The sequence below is a fragment of the Hyperolius riggenbachi genome, chromosome 8 (genome assembly GCF_040937935.1).
Source record: "Hyperolius riggenbachi isolate aHypRig1 chromosome 8, aHypRig1.pri, whole genome shotgun sequence".
NCBI classification, from domain to species: Eukaryota; Metazoa; Chordata; class Amphibia; order Anura; family Hyperoliidae; genus Hyperolius; species Hyperolius riggenbachi.
This window is the reverse complement of record NC_090653.1, coordinates 41,085,772-41,106,806: the sequence shown is the minus strand read 5'-3', so window position 1 is coordinate 41,106,806 and position 21,035 is coordinate 41,085,772. Positions and strand designations below refer to the sequence as shown.

At 43.4% G+C, this 21,035-nt stretch overlaps 1 protein-coding gene across 8 annotated transcripts in view; it reads right to left on the bottom strand.

The window, feature by feature from the left end:
* EHMT2 (euchromatic histone lysine methyltransferase 2) overlaps positions 1-21,035 on the bottom strand; it is a 77,623-nt gene that overhangs the window by 28,340 nt on the left and 28,248 nt on the right. The window lies entirely within an intron of this gene.

Below are 21,035 nucleotides of genomic sequence, written 5' to 3'. Positions count from 1 at the left end.
CCTCTCAAAGTGGGATTATACTCCCGAAACTAAAAATTTCAGTAAGTAGTCTTAGGTACATAAGAGAACATTTGCAAGCATTCCCTGTGTGTAAAAGAAAATGTATATTTTCACTGCTGAAAGCAGTACAGGCTTGCTCATCTCTGGCTAATCGGCAAATGTAATCAGTGCCGGCAATAATCTCTCTGCCTGTGTCTTCACTCTGCACTCAGCTGTTGCCAGGGCGATGTGTCTATTCAGCAGAGGGAGGGAGCAGAATCAAGACACAGGCAGAGAGAGTGTTCTGGCTGGCAAGGATTACATTTGCAGATTTGCCAGAGATGAGCAAGCCTGTACTGCTTTCTGCAGTGAAAGTTAACATTTTTACATGGGAAGGGTTTCAAATATTCTTTCATGTACCTAAGAGTAGTAACAAATGTTAGTTTTGGTAGTAAAATCCTACTTTAAAGCATAAGAAAAGGTATTTACAGGCTTTTCCATTATTCAGCCCTGGATCAGGAGACACAATAATGCCCAGGTCCAGGCATAAATAAGCTAAAAAATGAGATGTGCATCTGTTATCCATCTTATTTGTTAAAGGGACACTTAAGTCAAACAAAAAAATGAGTTTTAATCACCTAGGGCTTCCAATAGCCCCCTGCAGCTGTCCGGTGCCCTCGCCATCTCCCTCCGATCCTCCTGGCCCCGCCAGCAGCCACTTCCTGTTTCGGTGACAGGAGCTGACAGGCTGGGTATGCGAGTGATTCTTTGCGTTCCCAGACACATTAGCACCCTCTATGCTGCTATATGGTATATGATATATGCTATAGCAGCATAGATGGCACTATTGTGGCCAGGAACGCGAAGAATCACTCGCGTCCCCAGCCTGTCAGCTCCTGTCACCGAAACAGGAAGTGGCTGCCGGCGGGGCCAGGAGGATCGGAGGGAGATGGCGAGGGCACCGGACAGCTGCAGCGGGCTATTGGAAGCCCCAGATGAGTAAAACTCACTTTTTTGTTTGACTTAAGTGTCCCTTTAAGTGTCTTGGTGGGATGAAACTCAAAATAACATTTTGCACAAAACATAGTAAAAAACAAACAAACATGAAACTAAATGATTGGTTGAGTGTCATTTGAAGGCACATTTACACTTCACTGAAGTGAACTGATAACAGTGCTAGTTTTAGGGCAAATTATAAGACTTGTAATTACAGAGGAACCATAAACATATAGTAGAATGCTGTAAAATGTACAGCATTCTACTATATGTTGTTATTTACAGCATTCTACTATATGTTGTTACGGTTCCTCTGTAATTACAAGTCTTATAATTTGCCCTAAAACTTGCACTGTTATCAGTTCACTTCAGTGGGCACTGGCCTTTAACATAAATGTGGGTATGCTGAATAATTTACAGTGTACCTACATTTATGTTAAAGGCCAGTGCCCACCAAAAACCTCTAGCAGATCTGCAAACCGCTAGAGGTTTTTGAAGCAGATTTCAGAGCGATTTTAGGCATGTTTAGAGGTTTTCTAAACATGCCTAGCATTTTTTGGAGCGTTTCTGTAGCAGATTACAAATCTTGCTACAGTATAATGTAACGAAAACTCCTGGAAAACCGCTCTGATCTAGCGTTTTCCAGAGCGGTTTGAGCTTTTCCTATACTTTACATTGTGGCAGGAAAGCATCTGCAAACCGCAAAAAGTGTTGCAGGACCCATGTTTGCGGTTTGCTAAAAGCCTCAAACCGCTGGTGTGCACCATCCCATTGAGATACATTAGCCAAGCGTTTTCAGAAGCGGCAGAGTTTTTGAAAACGCTACCAAAACCGCTCGGTGTGCACTAGGCCAAATCTTCTAGCTTCAGCATCAGAAACATTTCCTATAACTATATATTGCAATGCAACCCCACCCATCCAATGAGGCTTAGCCTGGACTGTTTATTACGCATAATCACCACAACCACACCCCGCCTTGAACATTCTGGTAGACTAGCGATCTTCTCTACTGGCTTTAGAACAAACATGCCGCAGAGATCACCTGCCAGTACCTAAGATGTCACCACCAGTGATAAATCTTAGAAAGTAAATCGGGGTGAAGAAAGATTTCTACAATGGGCAAACACTGACTAAATAACATATAAATGAATAAGTATGTTGTTATTTAGACCATAGTTCCCCAACCCTGTACACAAGGCCCACCAACAGTGCATGTTTTGCAGGAAACCACACCCAATCACTGGTGGGGTAGTTGATGTCTCAGCAGAGCTGAATAACTCCCTCTGTGGATATATACAAAACATGCACTGTTGGTGGGCCCTGAGGACAGGGTTGGGGAACACGGATTTAGACTACAGTTCCTCTTTAAGTACTCTAATGCTGGGCATAGACGGTTCGTTTCCTCCTTATCAATCGAGCCGCTGATGGCTCGATTGATCATTTCCGACGTGTCCGATACCCTGCCGGATCGATTCTGCGCTCAATCCCCGCGGGTGGACAATGGGAAGAAAACGAGCGGAAGATAAGGAGTGCCCGCGGGGACGAGCGGGAATCGATCCGGGCGCATGCGGGGACGTGACGGGAGTCGATCCGGTGGCTAATCGAGCCGCCGGGTCGACTCGTGTATTCCCAGCATAAGGAAATACCCCCCTCCTTCTCCATTATTTGCACGGCTCGTACAATCTGCATACAAGCTGGTATTATTAGCATCTATTTCCAGGCTAGACTAATCAAGCTAGCCATATGCTAGTGGATATGTCCGACAGATAGATCCATCTCAGATCATTATCTGATCAGAGAGGTATCTGATTGATTCCTTCCACACACTGTACACAGATTTTCAATAGATTTTAGCATGTGGAGCTGCACACTGCCTGCCGTTCCGCCCTACCCCACCTCAGGTCACCCCATCTATGAACCACCCCCCCCCCTCCCCCCTTGGGCGTGCAGAGTGTAAGGGCCCATTTCCACTTGTGCGGTGCGAATCGCCGCAGTAAAAATTTGCATGCGGGTGTATGTGAATTTTCATGCGAATTCGCATGAATGACGCTGCATGCGAATTTAACCATGGCAGTACCTGTGTGCTTCTCCATTGATTCCATGCGAATTTGCGTGAAAATATGCATACATCCGCATAGCGGTACGTGAATTCTGATGGCTCTGCCATGCGGATTTTTCACGCCGACGAAAACGCTCAAATCCTGACAAGTGGAAACAGTCCCATCCACTTGTATTAGCTATGCGAATTCGCATGCAGCAAATGCACGCGAATTCGCGATAGTGGAAACGGGCCCTAAGCAGTGGAGCTTACCTATCTTCTGGCAAGTGTCTTCTCTCCATTGCCACCAGTCCTCCTCCCTCTCTTCTTTCTCAGGGCACCTGTATCACGTGACAAACACTGGAGACCGAACACCAGAGACCTGGCATCACCATGTACATGCTGGGCCTCTAGTGTTTGTTAAGTGGCGCAAGCAGTGGAGAGAAGACACGGGAAGTGCACTGGCTGACAGGTGAGGGTAAGCTCTGCTGCCTACACTGTATGTCGCTTAAAATCGATCCATGACCCACCACCAATAGAGCATTATCTTCTGTCCAGCACAATCCTTCAATTAATCGATTTTGTCTTAAAGGATACGCCCAGGCAGGACAAAAAACAAAAACCCACTTACCTGGGGCTTCCTCCAGCCCCCTGCATCCGTCCTGTGCCCTCGCCGCAGCTCCTGTGCAGCTCCGGTGTCTCCTCTGATGCAGAAGCCGACCTCGCCGGGTCTGCTTCTTCTGCACTCCACCGCACGGGTTAATGTGGTAGTGCTGATGTCATCAAGACTGTACTGAGCAGGCTCAGAACTACTGCGCCTGCATCTTGATGACGTCAGCGCTACCACGTGACCCGCATGGTGGATCGCACAAGAAGCAGACCTGCCTAGGTCGGCTTTTGCAGCCGAGGAGACCGGGAGCCACCGGAGCTGCGGCCAGGGCACATTACGGATGCAGGGGGCTGGAGGAAGTGGGCTTTTGTTCTGCCTGGATGTATCCTTTATAACTGATTGGGCATTGATTTCTAGCAGATACAATTAAATGATCAAATTGGCCAGATAACGATGGAAAGAAAGGAAAAAAAAAAATCTACCACTATATGGCCACCTTTACTGTATACGGAAGACAGAAAAGTCCTTCCCTCTTCCCAGGCTGAGCCAGATGAAGAGTCAGCACATCGTCTGCAAACGCAGTCCCTACTCTCATGGAATCATTCGAATGAAGAGCGGGGAAAAGATCACGTGGCCAGATCCATAAATGGGGAAGTTTCAGATTGCATAGAGATTCTTTTCTTTGATGCCTGGACTTAGACATGAATACTTTTCAGTCAATTCATGGAGATTTGTTTTCAGTGGTCTTTTAAAAGCAAAATTGCTTCTTACAACAGTTACAAATAATACACATTCCTCCAGTTTTATGATCATGTCAGGCACAGGAGACATTTTAATGACACAAAATTCTGCTGCCAAGAACCATGCAAAATACAGAGAGATGAAGAAGTCTAAGTCTAAGCAAATCTTATACAGTTTGGAAATAGATCACTCAAATGCAGCATCTGTGATTGGTCTATCAAAGTTGCTTAAAGGGACACTTAAGTCAAACAAAAAAAATGAGTTTTACTCACCTGGGGCTTCCAATAGCCCCCCTGCAGCTGTCCGGTACCCTCGCCGTCTCCCTCCGATCCCCCTGGCCCCGCCGGCAGCCACTTCCTGTTTCGGTGACAGGAGCTGACAGGCTGGGGACGCGAGTGATTCTTCGCATTCCTGGCCACAATAGCGCCATCTATGCTGCTATAGCATATATCATATACCATATAGCAGCATAGAGGGTGCTAATGTGTCTGGGAATGCGAAGAATCACTCGCGTCCCCAGCCTGTCAGCTCCTGTCACCGAAACAGGAAGTGGCTGCCGGCGGGGCCAGGAGGATCGGAGGGAGACGGCGAGGGCACCGGACAGCTGCAGGGGGCTATTGGAAGCCCTAGGTGAGTAAAACTCATTTTTTCTGTTTGACTTAAGTGTCCCTTTAACTCCCAGCTCAGAGCCGTAACCCCAAGCCTGACTCATGGTAGCTGCTGGGAGGTCTATGTATACTCAATAAGTATAGTGCGCAACGGGCGTTCCAACTCACCTCCGCGGGGGATCCAGACACCGCCAGTCATTCTCCTTCCTGTTCTTGGAGGCTCTGCATTCCTCTAGTGAGATCGGCGTTTATCGTCATGACGACAGACTGCAATCTCACTACAGGGTCACAGAGCCACCTGGAGGACGGAAGGAGAACTGCGGCGCCGTCTCCCAGAGAGGTAAGTGCTAAGGCTGCTGCAGATCTCTGAGCAATAGGATTAAAAAGATTTCCTACGAAAATTGCACGGCTTTTAGACCCTAAAAATCTGGAAATAATCATACCGCCAGGGAGGTTAAACAATGCATTAAAGGGAAGGTCCGCGCTGAAAAAAAACCCCAAACTCCACTTACCTGCGGCTTCTTCCAGCCCCTGCCAGTCAATCAGTGCCCTCGCCGCAGCTCCTCTCACTCCCGGTGTCCTGCGCTGAAGAAGCCGACCATGTGGTGTACGTGACGTCATCGGGTCTCTATTGTGCAGGCGCAGAACTACTGCGCAGTAGAGACCCGATGATGTCATGTACAGCATGTGATCCGCGCCGTGGAGCGCACATGAAGCCGACCCGGAAGCCGACCTGGCGAGGTCGGCTTCTTCAGCGCAGGACACTGGGAGTGAGAGGAGCTGCGGTGAGGGCACCGATTGACTGGTAGGGGCTGGAAGAAGCCGCAGGTAAAGGGAGTTTGTTTTATATTTCAGAGCGGACCTTCCCTTTAACTCAGAATTATTAGCCTTTGGCTGATCATCTCTAAACATAAGACCTTTGTCTAGGATGAGCTTGCAGACATTTTACAAGTGTCAAGTATTTAACGTTGTATTCCTTTTATATATCATGAATTTATATCTTTTGATTTATTCCTAACCCATAGTCTCAAAATTACTGTTGTATAACCAGTCTTATATCACGCATAGAGTGTAATGATGTGAAACTATTCTCATGTATTCCCACACTTGGTTTTTCTCATGCAGCAAATGACGTAACTAATAGCTGAAATATTTTAGCAAGTAGCTAATAGTTGGCAAGGTCTCCTAGAATGACTCGTAAGATAGAAAGTGAAACCAAAAGCACATTACATCATCGGAATGAATTTCTGGAATGTGATGTGCTGACATACGCGTATGTTAATCAGCAGGAGGAGTTAGATTTCTTTCTTTGTTCTAACATTATAAAGATAGGTAACGAGAGAGAGATTTTTAGGCTGCTGCTCTTGCTTAAACGGTCTCTAGGAACTGGTAATGTATCTCATGCAATATCTTTTTTGGTGGACCTTATAATATGTTAGCAGATATCTTAGTAATTGGCATCTTAATCATAACTTGCTTATATGTAATTTTTGTATATTCTCTGTATATTATCACAAGAATACATTATATTTAGTGATAATTCTCTTGTCTGCGTGTTCTGTTTATTTCAACCTGGGATATGCTAAAAACAAATATATGCAAGCTTTCAGTGGCTTAATACCCATTGATATTAACAGATTAAAGTAGTAACGCTAAATGAAGAGTTGCACTTCTTTCTGTTAATAATCCTACCTAATGTGTAGGAGCTGGCATTTTGGCGCCCACCGTTGTATGTCCCTGGAATAGAACAGAACTAATTAAGATATATTCTTTCTGTTTCGATAGTCAAGGAAACAGTTTTTTGTGCACAAACTATAAAAAAGAATAATGGCTACTCCTACAGAGGATATTATAAATCTTTCTGCGCTAATAAGAGCGATGCCGAAGGAAGCTCAGAAGCTTAAATCAGGAGGGCTCCAACTTTTATTTCTTGCTTTAAGACAACAATATGAAGGGTTAGACAAACTTGAAGATATTGTTGGATTACAAGGTTTTTTGCAGACAACCGTGGAGGATAAAATAATTTACTTTCCACTTCGTTTTAAAATGGATGCAGATGAATATGTTCTGGTTTTCTTGGAATTGCCTAAACTACAGAAGATTGACTTTACTTGTGAAATTGATGCTGACACAGTCGCAGACATCTTTGAGGACGATATTGCAAAATTACTACCGTCCTTGGCTTTGTTGGGACCTATTCTTTTGAGGAAACACTTTTCTGATATTGATATGGGATTGTTACAAAATGTGCATATACCAAAATACGAGGAATTACCGGATGACCTGCAGCAAACTGGATATGACTTTGTCCGTGGATTGCTGGATTCTTTTCTCACTTTGCAGCTGCAGGGTGACCCTGAAAATGCTTTGCCTGTTGCTTCGGAATTCCAAACCCCCACACGTAGGAGTGGGGACTTGCTTCGTTATACTAACAAAATTTCTCCCCCTAACAAACTTTTTTTGCAGCGAAAATTAACCCCTCCACTCCCTGTGTTGACACCACAAAAACCACCTCAAACTACTTGGAATACAGGAGGCATGATGTGTGATTTAAAAACAAGAATGGAAGTTTGTCTTAAAATGATGGGACCTTTGCATAATAAAACTCCTAAAGAATTAAGTCAGAAAATAGCATTGCATTCAGGACAGCTGGACTTAATTTCCAGGGATTTAAACCTTGCGGATTTTACTTTACTCACTAACATGCTTTTACCCCCAGGTATCCTAGGTCCGCAGGAATCTTTTTCTACTTGGGTTGGTATATCTGCGGCCAGGAGAGAGCAAGTGGACAGAGTGGAGTTGTTGATTTATCTACGAAAGCAAAGGAGGTTCTAAAGACTTCTGGGATTTTATCTGCTGTGGATAGAATTATTGCAAATACTGCTACACCGACACAAGTTTTGGATTTCTTGTGTGCTATAATTGATGACACTGGGGTCAAAGGAGCTCTGACTATGAGGCTTGGCTATGGATTTACAACTCAGGATGTAAAACTGGCGATAACTGAAGTTTGGAGGTCTTTTCATATGCCTCTTGTGCCAGAGGTCAAAGTGGACAAACCAAAGCAGCTAAAAGACACTCCTAAAACTGTGAATCAAAAACCGCCACAACCACATCTACAACAGCAACAGAGAAATCCACCTCGTCAGCCTCGACCTTTCTTCAATAACAACCGATGGAGAGATGATCGCCGAGGATACCTGTCTGGTGATTACCGTGGCAATTGGAACAAGCAGTTCAGAGGGGGTCAGGCTGAAAGGTTTGTTCCCCCTCCCATGCCTGACCATTGGCAACGAAATAATCAAGGACAGAAGAACCGGCAATTCTCTGATGACAGACCCCATGTGCAGAAAAAGCCTGATCCAGTAAAAAATAAAAAACAAACTCCTGAGGATTACAAAACCAACAAAAGACTACAGGAAACTGCTCCACCTGTCTCATCTGTTACACAGCATGGAGGGAAGACACAGCCTACTGTTCCAGATAGCACCTGGGCTTGAGTGGAAAAGAGCACTTGTTGATACAGGGACGGAGGTGAATATATTAACACGATACTTTGCTTCTTGGGTACCGGATGGCTCTTTTAAATGGCTAAATACTATGCATGGAACTTCTGCAAAACACAAACAGGGAACTATAACCATCTTTTTTAAGGGCATAAAACAGGCAAGAACTATCACAGTCCTGCTTTTAGAAAGATCTGTTTCTGAAGAGGAATATGACCTTATCCTGAAACCGGATGATGCTTGTTTCTTACCTGTTTTCCAGGATACTAACCATTTGTTTCTAGGTACTTTTTCCGAGGATATGAAAAAATATCACACTCCTGAGATTTTGGCCTTATGGAACAAACTGGATCGACATGATGCCCTGCAATTATATCCTGAACACTGTGGTATGGATTTAAATTGTGACATTATCCCGCAAATGATAAAAACTGAACCTGTGCCTCAAAAGCAATATCCGATACGGAAAGGACTTTATATGGCAGTTAAGCATAATCTTGATTTGCAGGTTATACAAGGAATAATTGAGAAAAAATCAAGCCCCTATAATAGCCCTTTAACCCCTGTTTTGAAAAGTAATGGAAAAGTGCGCCTTGTGGTGGACTACAGACATTTGAACCGCTGTACATATGGAGTTAGTACACAAAATTTGAATGCCACTGCTACAATCGATACCATACCCTGGAAAAAATATAAAGCAATCTTGGATTTATCCAATGGATTCTGGTCTATACCCCTACATAAGGACTATTGTGAATACACTGCTTTCTCGTTTGGAGGATCATCTTATGTTTATAAAAGATTACCGCAAGGTCACAAAAATTCACCACCAATATTTGCTGGCAGAGTACAGGAGCTCATGGCTGGAATCAAAGACACAGTAGTTTATATGGATGATCTTTACTGTACTTCTGATACTACATGTGAGTTGATGGCTACTGTTACTCTCATCTGCAAAACTTTAGCTCTCAATGGTTATGTACTTAACCCCTCCAAAAGCAGGATTGGATTCTGCAGTGTGGAATTCCTGGGCTTTGAAATCTCTTCAGATGGCAAACTTTTGACTAAAAGTTTTCAACAAAAACTTGTGGATATTACAAAACCTGCTACTGAGAAGGAATTACAATCCCTTTTAGGACTCTGTAATTTCGTCAGGAGAACAACACCTGTTTTTGCCTCACTTATACGTCCTTTCTATGAATTGTTGAAAGGGGGATTTACAAAAGACAAGTGGACAGCGGAACATGATACTATGCTAACTGAGTTGAAACAGACTTTAGCAAGCCCTGAAGCTCTGGCTTCCAGAAGTGATACTGCAGATATGGAAATTCATGTTATGTCAAATAATGCTTTCTTTATGGGCAAAATAACTAACAGGCATGAAACACAACCTATCTTGTGGTTTTCTAAAGAAATGACGCCGGCTGAAAAGAAATTTGCACGGACTGAGCAAGTGTTAGCATGCATACAGTATGCACTCAGTAAATATAAAGACATGGCTGGTGGTAAGGACATCTATATTTTTACTCCAGTCCCAGAGCTGCAGGCTGCAACCAAAGCATCTGTGAGTGACTCTAAAGCTCTTCATGTCAGATGGGTTCAGTGGGCTAATTCTCTGAATAATGAACAATTACATTTCATCTACTCTAACCAAGAAAACTTCACCGATTTGCCTTTCTCTGAGTCAGACACTGTAGATAGGGACACTTTTGATGTAGTTTATTATACAGATGGTTCTGCACGGCATGCACTTGGTACTAAATCTGCATATAAAGCCGCTGGAGGATTCATAAGAGGTACATTTGTTAATGACTGTTTTGTTGAAGAGTACAGAAACATTAAATCCTTGGGAGACAACAGTGCACAGAATGCTGAGCTTATGGCAATGGAAATGGCTGTGACTGATGCTAGGCAAGTGCCTGGAAAGATATTAATCTGCTCTGATTCCTGCTATGTGATAGAGGGAATTCACAATAGGGAAGTCTGGTTGAAAAACAATTTCCTGACCTGCAAAGGAGCAAAGGTGAAGAATATAGACATTTGGAAAAACATTTTTTCTCATGTGACAGCAAACATGACATTTCTACATGTGAAGGGACACAGTACTGAAGGCATTCATTCTCAAGGAAATTCCCTGATAGATGATGGCGTTCAAGCACTCACTAAAAGAATGACATTAAGATCTTCTATGCAAGACTTTGACAAAATCCTAAGAGGGGAAGAAGTTAAAGGTTACCCAAAAGACTTTGATTATGTTAAAGACAAAGATTCTTTGAGCCTCTTAGTTGGAACTCAAAATGGAATTAAAGTGTGTCCCCCTCCAGACTGCAGGGATGAGATTTTGATCAAATGTCATACTTCAAAAACACCACACTTCAATCTACAGACTATGACTAAGGCATTATCTGATTACTGGTGGCCCGGAATGAAACAGGACATGAATAGGACTATCCGCTCATGTTTAATATGCCAAAAAGTCACTACACAATACAAGAAGAAAGGTTATGTAGGTAGGCTTGAAATAGGTGCTCAGAACTTGTCTCTGCTATATGCTGATCACATAGGGCCATTAGAATCAGTTAAAGAGACTCCATAACAAAAATTGCATCCTGTTTTTTATCATCCTACAAGTTCCAAAAGCTATTCTAATGTGTTCTGGCTTACTGCAGCACGTTCTACTATCACCATCTCTGTAATATATCAACTTATCTCTCTCTTGTCAGACTTGTCAGCCTGTGTCTGGAAGGCTGCCAAGTTCTTCAGTGTTGTGGTTCTGTGATGCATCTCCCCCCTCCAGGCCCCTCTCTGCACACTGCCAGTGTGTTATTTAGATTATGGCAGGTTCTCTCTGCTCTATTATCTTTTACAATCTGGATAAATCCTCCTCTGAGCTGGCTGGGCTTTCACATACTGAGGAATTACATACAGGAAGAGCTGTCTGCACTCTGCAGAAAGAAAAAGCCTGACACTTCAGTGGAAGATAGCTGCAGGGGGAAAGAAACACACAAATGATCTCTTGAGATTACAAAGGAAGGCTGTATACAGCCTGCTTGTGTTTGGATGTATTTTCTATGTGTGGACATACTGTACATCAACCTACTTCCTGTTTTGGTGGCCATTTTGTTTGTTTATAAACAAACTTTTTAAAACTGTTTTTAACCACTTTTAATGCGGCGAGGAGCGGCGAAATTGTGACAGAGGGTAATAGGAGATGTCCCCTAACGCACTGGTATGTTTACTTTTGTGCGATTTTAACAATACAGATTCTCTTTAAAGGATTTTCTTATATTTTCACAGTGATAGATTCAAAGAGCAGATATCTGTTTGCATTTCCACAAAAGAGATTGACAGGAGAAAAAACTTGTGAGTTGATTTCTCAACTATGGTCCACCGCTCCTTTCAAAAAACTAGTCACTGATAATGGGCCTGCATTCTCTAACAAATTACTGCGTGAACTGTCAGCCAAGTTGGATTTTGCTTTAGAACACTCTATACCAAATGCACCTGAAACTAATGGGATGATTGAAAGGATCAATGCTGAAGTAAAAAAGACACTGCAGAAAATGCTTCTAGAAGAAAATTCAGACTGGTTAAGTCTTTTACCTAGAGCAGTGCAGTGCATCAATACTAGATTAACCAGCACTAAAGAAACTTCTAGTTTTGATAGTTTGTTCCTAGAGCCGTATATAGTCCACCAAAAATTGCATGACATGCATAACCACTGTTTTACTCCTTTAGGTCCAGATCAGAGTACATTGTTGCCTGCAATTGGATCATCTGTGCTAGTGAAAACTTTGCACAAAAAGGCGCTTGAACCCGCATGGAGTGGGCCTTTTTCTGTTGTTGATCACGTGGAAAACAAGGCAGTGATCGTTACTGATTCTTTTGGGAAACGTCGGATTGTGTTTTTTGAACATGTCAAACCCTTCTTCACACAGTAGACTGTTGGATAATATTTTTAACAGAATAAGAGGATCTCCAGACCCTGCAGGATGTAATGGCTTTGATGCTTCTTCTCCTGGGATTTCTGTGGATGTTTCACCTTCTTGCACCGTTGAGCTGCCAGAGTCTGCTACGACCCATGGGATTACAAAATCATAAAAGGATCTTTTGGTTGCTTAACCCTTTGGATGTATATTTTTTGAATTTGTTGTTATATTGGCTATGGCTGTGGATTATCCTGGTTTTCATCTTTGGAATACAAATATTTTCTCCACTTTTTGCGGATTACAAAGTGCATGGGGATCATGATGGGGAGTCTGCTGCCAGGATTTCCAGAAAATTGCTTTCTACGGATGAGTTTGCATTTGTGAAAAGCCCAGCAGTGGTTTATGATAGGCTGGCTAAGCCGCTGCACTCCATTCCTGAGGATATAATACAGAAAATGGTTTTGCGCTTTAACACGGAGGCCCTTTTTCCTGCTTCAAGCGAGAATAAAATCAGCATTTTACCAAGTGTTTTGCACATGCTGAAAAATTTGAAACTTACAGCTATTGAAAGAACACAGACATCTTGGAACAGAGAGGATTACTTTTCGTCCTGGTGTGATAAGGAATATGGATCTCTTTATCTTTCCAAACAGGATGTACCTTTGGATCTGAATGAGGATTTGCCGATTCAAATCTGTGCGAAAAACTGGAGGGATGGCAAGCCTGGATTGTTCCCTTGGTTACAGCATAATGTTTGGCCCAGGATTACAGATTCTTTTGTACCTCTGGTTCTTTTTGATTCTTGCCAGTTGGATTTGTCTTGTCCACTTCTTCCACCAAATGGTACAGAGGTGGTGTTATTGCTTAAGAGGATGCTTCACAAGGTTGGGTCTACGGAATTGCCCTGGATTGATCTTTATTGCAGGTATCCTTATTTGATGCAACATCTTAGCCCTATTCTTCCATATGCTACTTGTGATAATTTTACTACTGAAGCTCTTCGATTTCGTACAGTCAAGACGTCAGTTGCATGGCCGAAAAGTATGGCTTGTTCGTTGCCTTGTGATCTTTCAACTCACCTATGCCGCATGAATCAAAATGGTGCACCGGAAAGTATGTGGGTGAGTCAACCTAATGCATGTAGAAGACGACAGTGGTTTTCACATGAAGGTGGAATTTGTACAGGTGTCTTGCAAAGGAATTACACTGGTTCCACTGTATTATCGCTGTCTTTGATGTGTAAACATAACTTCCGTGGAATATATACTACTGAACAATCACAAAAAGTAAAATTGATTATGGATAAATTGGTGGAACAAACTGTGTTGCATTTAAAAGTTGTGGAAGATGATCTTTTGCCCACATTTCCCCCATCTCTTCTGCCTTCTACTACTAAAAAACCTGTTTTGAAACCATTTCTGGATATGGTTTCAAGCGGGGGTTGGAGTTCCCCTGTTTCTGAACTAGCATTGAACTATGTACGAGAACAAGAAGCCTTACATCAAGCGATGATTTCACTTTTTACCCTGGCAGATGAGAATGATGTACATTTGGCAGAGGCAATCCTTACTAACCGGAGAGCAATAGAAATTACATTGAAAGAATTAATTGCAGTCAGACAGGACATTGAGGAAGAACTTCAAACCCTTATTTTGTGGGACAGGTTCCAGCTAGTATTCAGTGATCTAATTAATGGACGAGTACCTTGGCAATTAATGGAAGAAGATACATGGATTTCTGAACTGTCATCAAGTACACTGAAGCAAGCTTATATGAGACAGCATGCTAAACTTTTTGTGAGACAGCTAAAGATAGTAAAGACTGTGGGAAATGTCTTTACCACTGGGATAGCGTATACCTGTATAATTGATATGGATATAATTATTCCAATGCCTGATATGTTTTTTGAACATTGCTGGAATATAATTACCACACCATTGTATGATTTACAGGATAAGCAAAAAACAAAGTCTGAGCTGAAGGCCGACGTGAATTATATCTGTCTGAAAAATGAGGAGCCCACATGGATACAAGCGGAGGAGTGTTACTCTACAGACACTACCAGCTGCAGAACTATCAACATTATTACCACCTCATGTCTAAGGAATAATGAATGCCCAGTGCAAATCACCCAGGTCAAGGATTTTGTATCCATTCAGCATAGACTATATAATGGAACTTATCTTCTCCTACTAAAAGAGGGGGCGTGCGGTCTGGAGCCTGGGGTCTCATATCTGGTAAACAGTACCTCAAGGTTCACTTGTGGCGAAATTCATCTGCTGCCAGCTCTCCAACAAGAAGAGGTTTATCTGAGCCTTGCACAGCACGTTCCACAGGTTAAGCACAGAGACATCAAACCTTTATATTCTCTGTTAGCAGTGTTACAGGACACACCGTTGTTGTTGAACAATTTGACAGACGCTGCCATACTAGAGACTGTAAATCTCAAAAGATTGACTTCACTTACAGCTGAACAGCTAAGACGAGTAGAAAGATTGATTCAAGACACCTCTGTATTACCTGGAATACTCAACTCTCTGGCTAATGGATTACTGGCTTTAACTACTGCAGCAGGTACCTTAGTCACCGGGGTGACCTCCAGAGCAGGATCCTTTCTACGCGGATTGTTTTCAGTTGGAACACCAATACTTTTTATAATAATAATTGTTTGCTTAATTATTCTCTTCAGGAAATAATTCCAAGAGCTAAGGGGAAAAAATGGCATCATTCTCACTTTATAATTTTGATGCAGCTGGAGTGTGGGGACAATATGTGAAATATGTGTACAGCAACTGGATGATTCAACATAAGGGGTTGAGGCCAGTTCTGGAGAACAAACAACACTGGTCATTCTGCGTTTCTGATGAAAGAAAAGTACACCTTGATGAAGAAGAAACTGGAATATTTCGGTGCTCAGTTGGATTGATGCATGAGCATTGTCATACAGTGTTTTGGGATACCCTTTATGATCTATATCTAAAAAAGGACACCGATTGTGCTGAAAATAATGTGGAAACTTATGAGAAAAACATTATGCAGCATTGGCTGACATGTAAGCCTGAGGAATATACTGCTTCAGCTACTACTGCAATTATAGATGGCAAAGAAAGGGCATCAGTAATAGTAGTAGCCTCAACTTCTGTTGGTCCACAAAGCAATCCTGCTTCATCTGAGAATGTGGAAACTGTAGATCTAACAGATGCTACATCAGATGTGGAAGAGGATAGTAAAATGACTTCTTGGACTGAAGACATAGAGGACATTTCAAGTAAATCATCAAATGGTGAAGAAAGTGAGGAAAATATTTCTGAGATTGAATCGATTGAGGAGCTGTTGCAAGCATCGTATGGAACTTAAGTCTGTGGAGTTATTGACTTTGAGACACCCATGCCTGGGGGTGAGGGAGATGAGCATCCTGAACTAGAAAAAGTCTTGGAAAGTGAAGATTATTTTCCTTACATTCCTTCCAAGGAGAAGATTTGAAGATTGACACCTTCAGGCCGGGGTGTCAAGTATTTAACGTTGTATTCCTTTTATATATCATGAATTTATATCTTTTGATTTATTCCTAACCCATAGTCTCAAAATTACTGTTGTATAACCAGTCTTATATCACGCATAGAGTGTAATGATGTGAAACTATTCTCATGTATTCCCACACTTGGTTTTTCTCATGCTGCAAATGACGTAACTAATAGCTGAAATATTTTAGCAAGTAGCTAATAGTTGGCAAGGTCTCCTAGAATGACTCGTAAGATAGAAAGTGAAACCAAAAGCACATTACATCATCGGAATGAATTTCTGGAATGTGATGTGCTGACATACGCGTATGTTAATCAGCAGGAGGAGTTAGATTTCTTTCTTTGTTCTAACATTATAAAGATAGGTAACGAGAGAGAGATTTTTAGGCTGCTGCTCTTGCTTAAACGGTCTCTAGGAACTGGTAATGTATCTCATGCAATATCTTTTTTGGTGGACCTTATAATATGTTAGCAGATATCTTAGTAATTGGCATCTTAATCATAACTTGCTTATATGTAATTTTTGTATATTCTCTGTATATTATCACAAGAATACATTATATTTAGTGATAATTCTCTTGTCTGCGTGTTCTGTTTATTTCAACCTGGGATATGCTAAAAACAAATATATGCAAGCTTTCAGTGGCTTAATACCCATTGATATTAACAGATTAAAGTAGTAACGCTAAATGAAGAGTTGCACTTCTTTCTGTTAATAATCCTACCTAATGTGTAGGAGCTGGCACAAGGCCCCTGAACAGACATGTGACGCGATGGGTTTAACATGGGCATGTACAGCGCCATCACTGCGTAGAACCACAAAACACTGGTTCACCCGACAGTCAGGGGTCCCGGAATCTGTGACAGACCGGGACCCCTAAACTACCATGTGATACCTAGAGGGAGATACAGGTGAGCCCTGGACCTAATCATCATCTAGGTATCACATGGTGGTTTATGGGTTCTGGCCTGTCGCAGATTCCAGGACCCCTGACTGTCGGTTGAACTCCTTGGTCACGCTCCCATGACAGTTATACGCATGAGCAGTCAGTTAAAGCTCATAACTGCGCAGGCACTGATCGCTATGGCCGCGGGAGTCTGACCAAGGAGTCAGCCAGGGCCGGGCATGTGCATTACCAGAGCTGGCTGTGGGAGTATAGATGGGACCGGTGGACACAGAGGGGAGCCCACAACCTACAGGAGGATGCCCCAGGTAAGTATAAATCATTGCGTGTATTTGGTCTCAGGTACACTTTAAAAGTGCTATTTAGGAGTAGGAGGATAGATAACATTTTATCAGTTCATTTTCAGTTCAGGTTTGCTTTAAAGATAACCTTAAGTAAGGATAAGGAAGCTTCTCTATTTTCTTTAGCATGCAGCCAGAGGAGTCACACCTTGAACAAGCATGCCGCCAGAGGAGTCACTCCTGGAACAAGCATGCCGCCAGAGGAGTCACTCCTGGAACAAGCATGCCGCCAGAGGAGTCACTCCTGGAACAAGCATGCCGCCAGAGGAGTCACTCCTGGAACAAGCATGCCGCCAGAGGAGTCACTCCTGGAACAAGCATGCCGCCAGAGGAGTCACTCCTGGAACAAGCATGCCGCCAGAGGAGTCACTCCTGGAACAAGCATGCAGCCAGAGGAGTCACTCCTGGAACAAGCATGCAGCCAGAGGAGTCACTCCTGGAACAAGCATGCCGCCAGAGGAGTCACTCCTGGAACAAGCATGCCGCCAGAGGAGTCACTCCTGGAACAAGCATGCCGCCAGAGGAGTCACTCCTGGAACAAGCATGCCGCCAGAGGAGTCACTCCTGGAACAAGCATGCCGCCAGAGGAGTCACTCCTGGAACAAGCATGCCGCCAGAGGAGTCACTCCTGGAACAAGCATGCCGCCAGAGGAGTCACTCCTGGAACAAGCATGCCGCCAGAGGAGTCACTCCTGGAACAAGCATGCCGCCAGAGGAGTCACTCCTGGAACAAGCATGCCGCCAGAGGTGTCACTCCTGGAACAAGCATGCCGCCAGAGGAGTCACTCCTGGAACAAGCATGCCGCCAGAGGTGTCACTCCTGGAACAAGCATGCCGCCAGAGGAGTCACTCCTGGAACAAGCATGCCGCCAGAGGTGTCACTCCTGGAACAAGCATGCCGCCAGAGGAGTCACTCCTGGAACAAGCATGCCGCCAGAGGTGTCACTCCTGGAACAAGCATGCCGCCAGAGGAGTCACTCCTGGAACAAGCATGCAGCCAGTGTAGTCACTCCTTGAACAAGCATGCAGCCAGAGGAGTCACTCCTGGAACAAGCATGCCGCCAGAGGAGTCACTCCTGGAACAAGCATGCAGCCAGTGTTGTCACTCCTGGAACAAGCATGCAGCCAGAGGAGTCACTCCTGGAACAAGCATGCAGCCAGAGGAGTCACATCTGGAACAAGCATGCAGCCAGAGGAGTCACATCTGGAACAAGCATGCAGCCAGAGGAGTCACATCTGGAACAAGCATGCAGCCAGAGGAGTCACATCTGGAACAAGCATGCAGCCAGAGGAGTCACATCTGGAACAAGCATGCAGCCAGAGGAGTCACATCTGGAACAAGCATGCAGCCAGAGGAGTCACATCTGGAACAAGCATGCAGCCAGAGGAGTCACATCTGGAACAAGCATGCAGCCAGAGGAGTCACATCTGGAACAAGCATGCAGCCAGAAGAGTCACATCTGGAACAAGCATGCCGCCAGAAGAGTCACATCTGGAACAAGCATGCAGCCAGAGGAGTCGCACCTGGAACAAGCATGCAGCCAGTGACTTTGTGGCGGTTTACTGAAACCGAACTCCAGGCTCAGCTATAAATCTATCTTTATAGTCAAAAAGTGTTCAAGCGTTGTGTTGTGCCAAAATGGGCCTACTGAGCAAAATAAATAAATATATAAATAAATAAATCTTACTGCTAAATGTTTGGTTGTATAACAGCTGAAGAAGTTAAAGCAAGAAGGCAGTCAAACTTTCCCCTCTGCTTCAATATATTTGCCCCACTAATAAAGATTAGAACAGAATCACATTAAACAAAAAGGACCTGAAATTGTTAATAGGTTTATTTTCACTTTCCCCTGAAGCCTAAACATGTAACTGCACAGACAGGAAGCTACCCTGAGCTCAGCTCTTCCTGATGGATTAAAAAATTTAAAGGAGAACTGTAGGGAGGCTGACATATTTATTTCCATTTAAGCGATACCAGTTACCTGGCTATCCTGCTGATCCTCTGCCTCTAATACTTTCAGCCATAGCCCCTGAACATGCAGCAGATCAGGTTTTTCTGACAATTTTGACAGCTATGACAAGATTAGCTGCATGCTTTCTGGTGTGATTCAGACACTTCTTTAGCCAAATAGATCACCAGGGCTGCCATAAACATGGCAGCCTCCATATATCTCTCACTACAGTTCTCCTTTAACCAGTTCACCCCCAAGGGTTTTTATCCTAACGGACCAGAGCAATTTTCAGTTGTCAGCGCTCCTCCCTTTTATTCCCTAATAACTTTATTACTACTTATCACAAGAAAATGATCTATACCTCGTTTTTTTCGCCACCAATTAGGCTTTCTGTGGATAGTACATTTTGCTAAGAATTTTTTTATTCTAAATGCATTTTAATGAGAAAAACAGAAAAAAAAAGAAAAAAAATCATTATTTCTCAGTGTTCAGCCTTTATAGTTTTAAAATTAAACATTCTCCTGTGGATACAACAAACATGTTTTATTTGCCCAGTGGTCCCGATAATTAAACCGTTTAGATTATGTCCCTACCACAATGTATGGCGACAGTATATTATTTTGAAATATAAGTGGTTATTTTTCTGTTTGTTCTGGCCATAATTACAAGCCCCTATGTAATAAATTAAAATTAATTTCCCCCCATAAAATATAGAATAAAAAAAGCTGAGTCCCTAAGGCAACTATTTTTTTTTTTTTTTTAAGCTGATTTTTTTTTTTTACAAGTGTTTTTTTGGGGGGGGAGGGTTGGAAGTGTAATTTTATTAATGATGTGTATATACTTGAAAATGTATGTATTTTGTAAGTGTAATATACTTTTTGGCCACAAGATGGCGCTGGTGAACACTCATAGGACGTGTTCACTTTTTTTTTTTTTTTTTTTTTTTTTTTTTTTTTTTACACACTTTATTAAACTGTTATATTTCCTGTTTATGTGAATGGACGTAGCCGCTGTTCGCGGTCACGTCCATTCACTCCAGGCACTGCGATTGGGTAGAGGACTGTTCAGTCCTCTTCCCCAATCGCCCAGCACGGGATCCCGACGGTAATGGCGGCGGTAGCGGCGGACACACGGCGGTAGCAGCGGCGGGAATGCGCGACGTATTAAAACGTCATGTTGCTGTTAATAGCGGTAAGCATGACGTTTTAATACGTTAGGATGGCGGTAAATGGTTAAACGTACAGAGAGGAGTAGATAAGGATTGGTATAAGGAGAAAGCTTGCAACTGGCAGCTGCACTGATTGTGTGCAGCAGAGTACTTCTTCCCTGACACGTACAGCTCCTTGACTGCACAGGAATGACAATAATTATGCATGATGGCTGCTTCAAGCGCTATGAAATGGTGAATAAAGGCAACAAGGAGCTGGGAAGACATTTTAATGTTAAGTTAAGCCAGACTAATTCTGCTTTAACCACTTAACGACCAGCTCACGCCAATGGGCGGCGCCTGGTCGTTAGTGGTATAGCATGGAAATGGCCGCTCACACGAGCGACCTTTCCATGCCAGTTCACGGAGGGTGCCTCTGTGAACAGTGTGCGAGCCACCGATCGCGGCTCGCACACGTAATGTAAACAAACGGGGAAGAAATCCCTGCTGTTTACATCATACGGTGCTGCTGCGCAGCAGCGCCGTAATGCAGATCGGCGATCCTCGGCCTCTGATTGGCCGGGGATCGCCGGCATATGATAGGCTGAAGCCTATCCCACAATGCGCAGGACAGATATCCATCCTGCGCCACCTAAGGAAAGGAGGGGAGGGAGGTAAGCGGGGAGAGGACGGAGAACGCTGCGCTGGGGGGCTTTGAAGAGCCCCCCCGCAACTCACTAATGGCCGGCGGCGATCAGACCC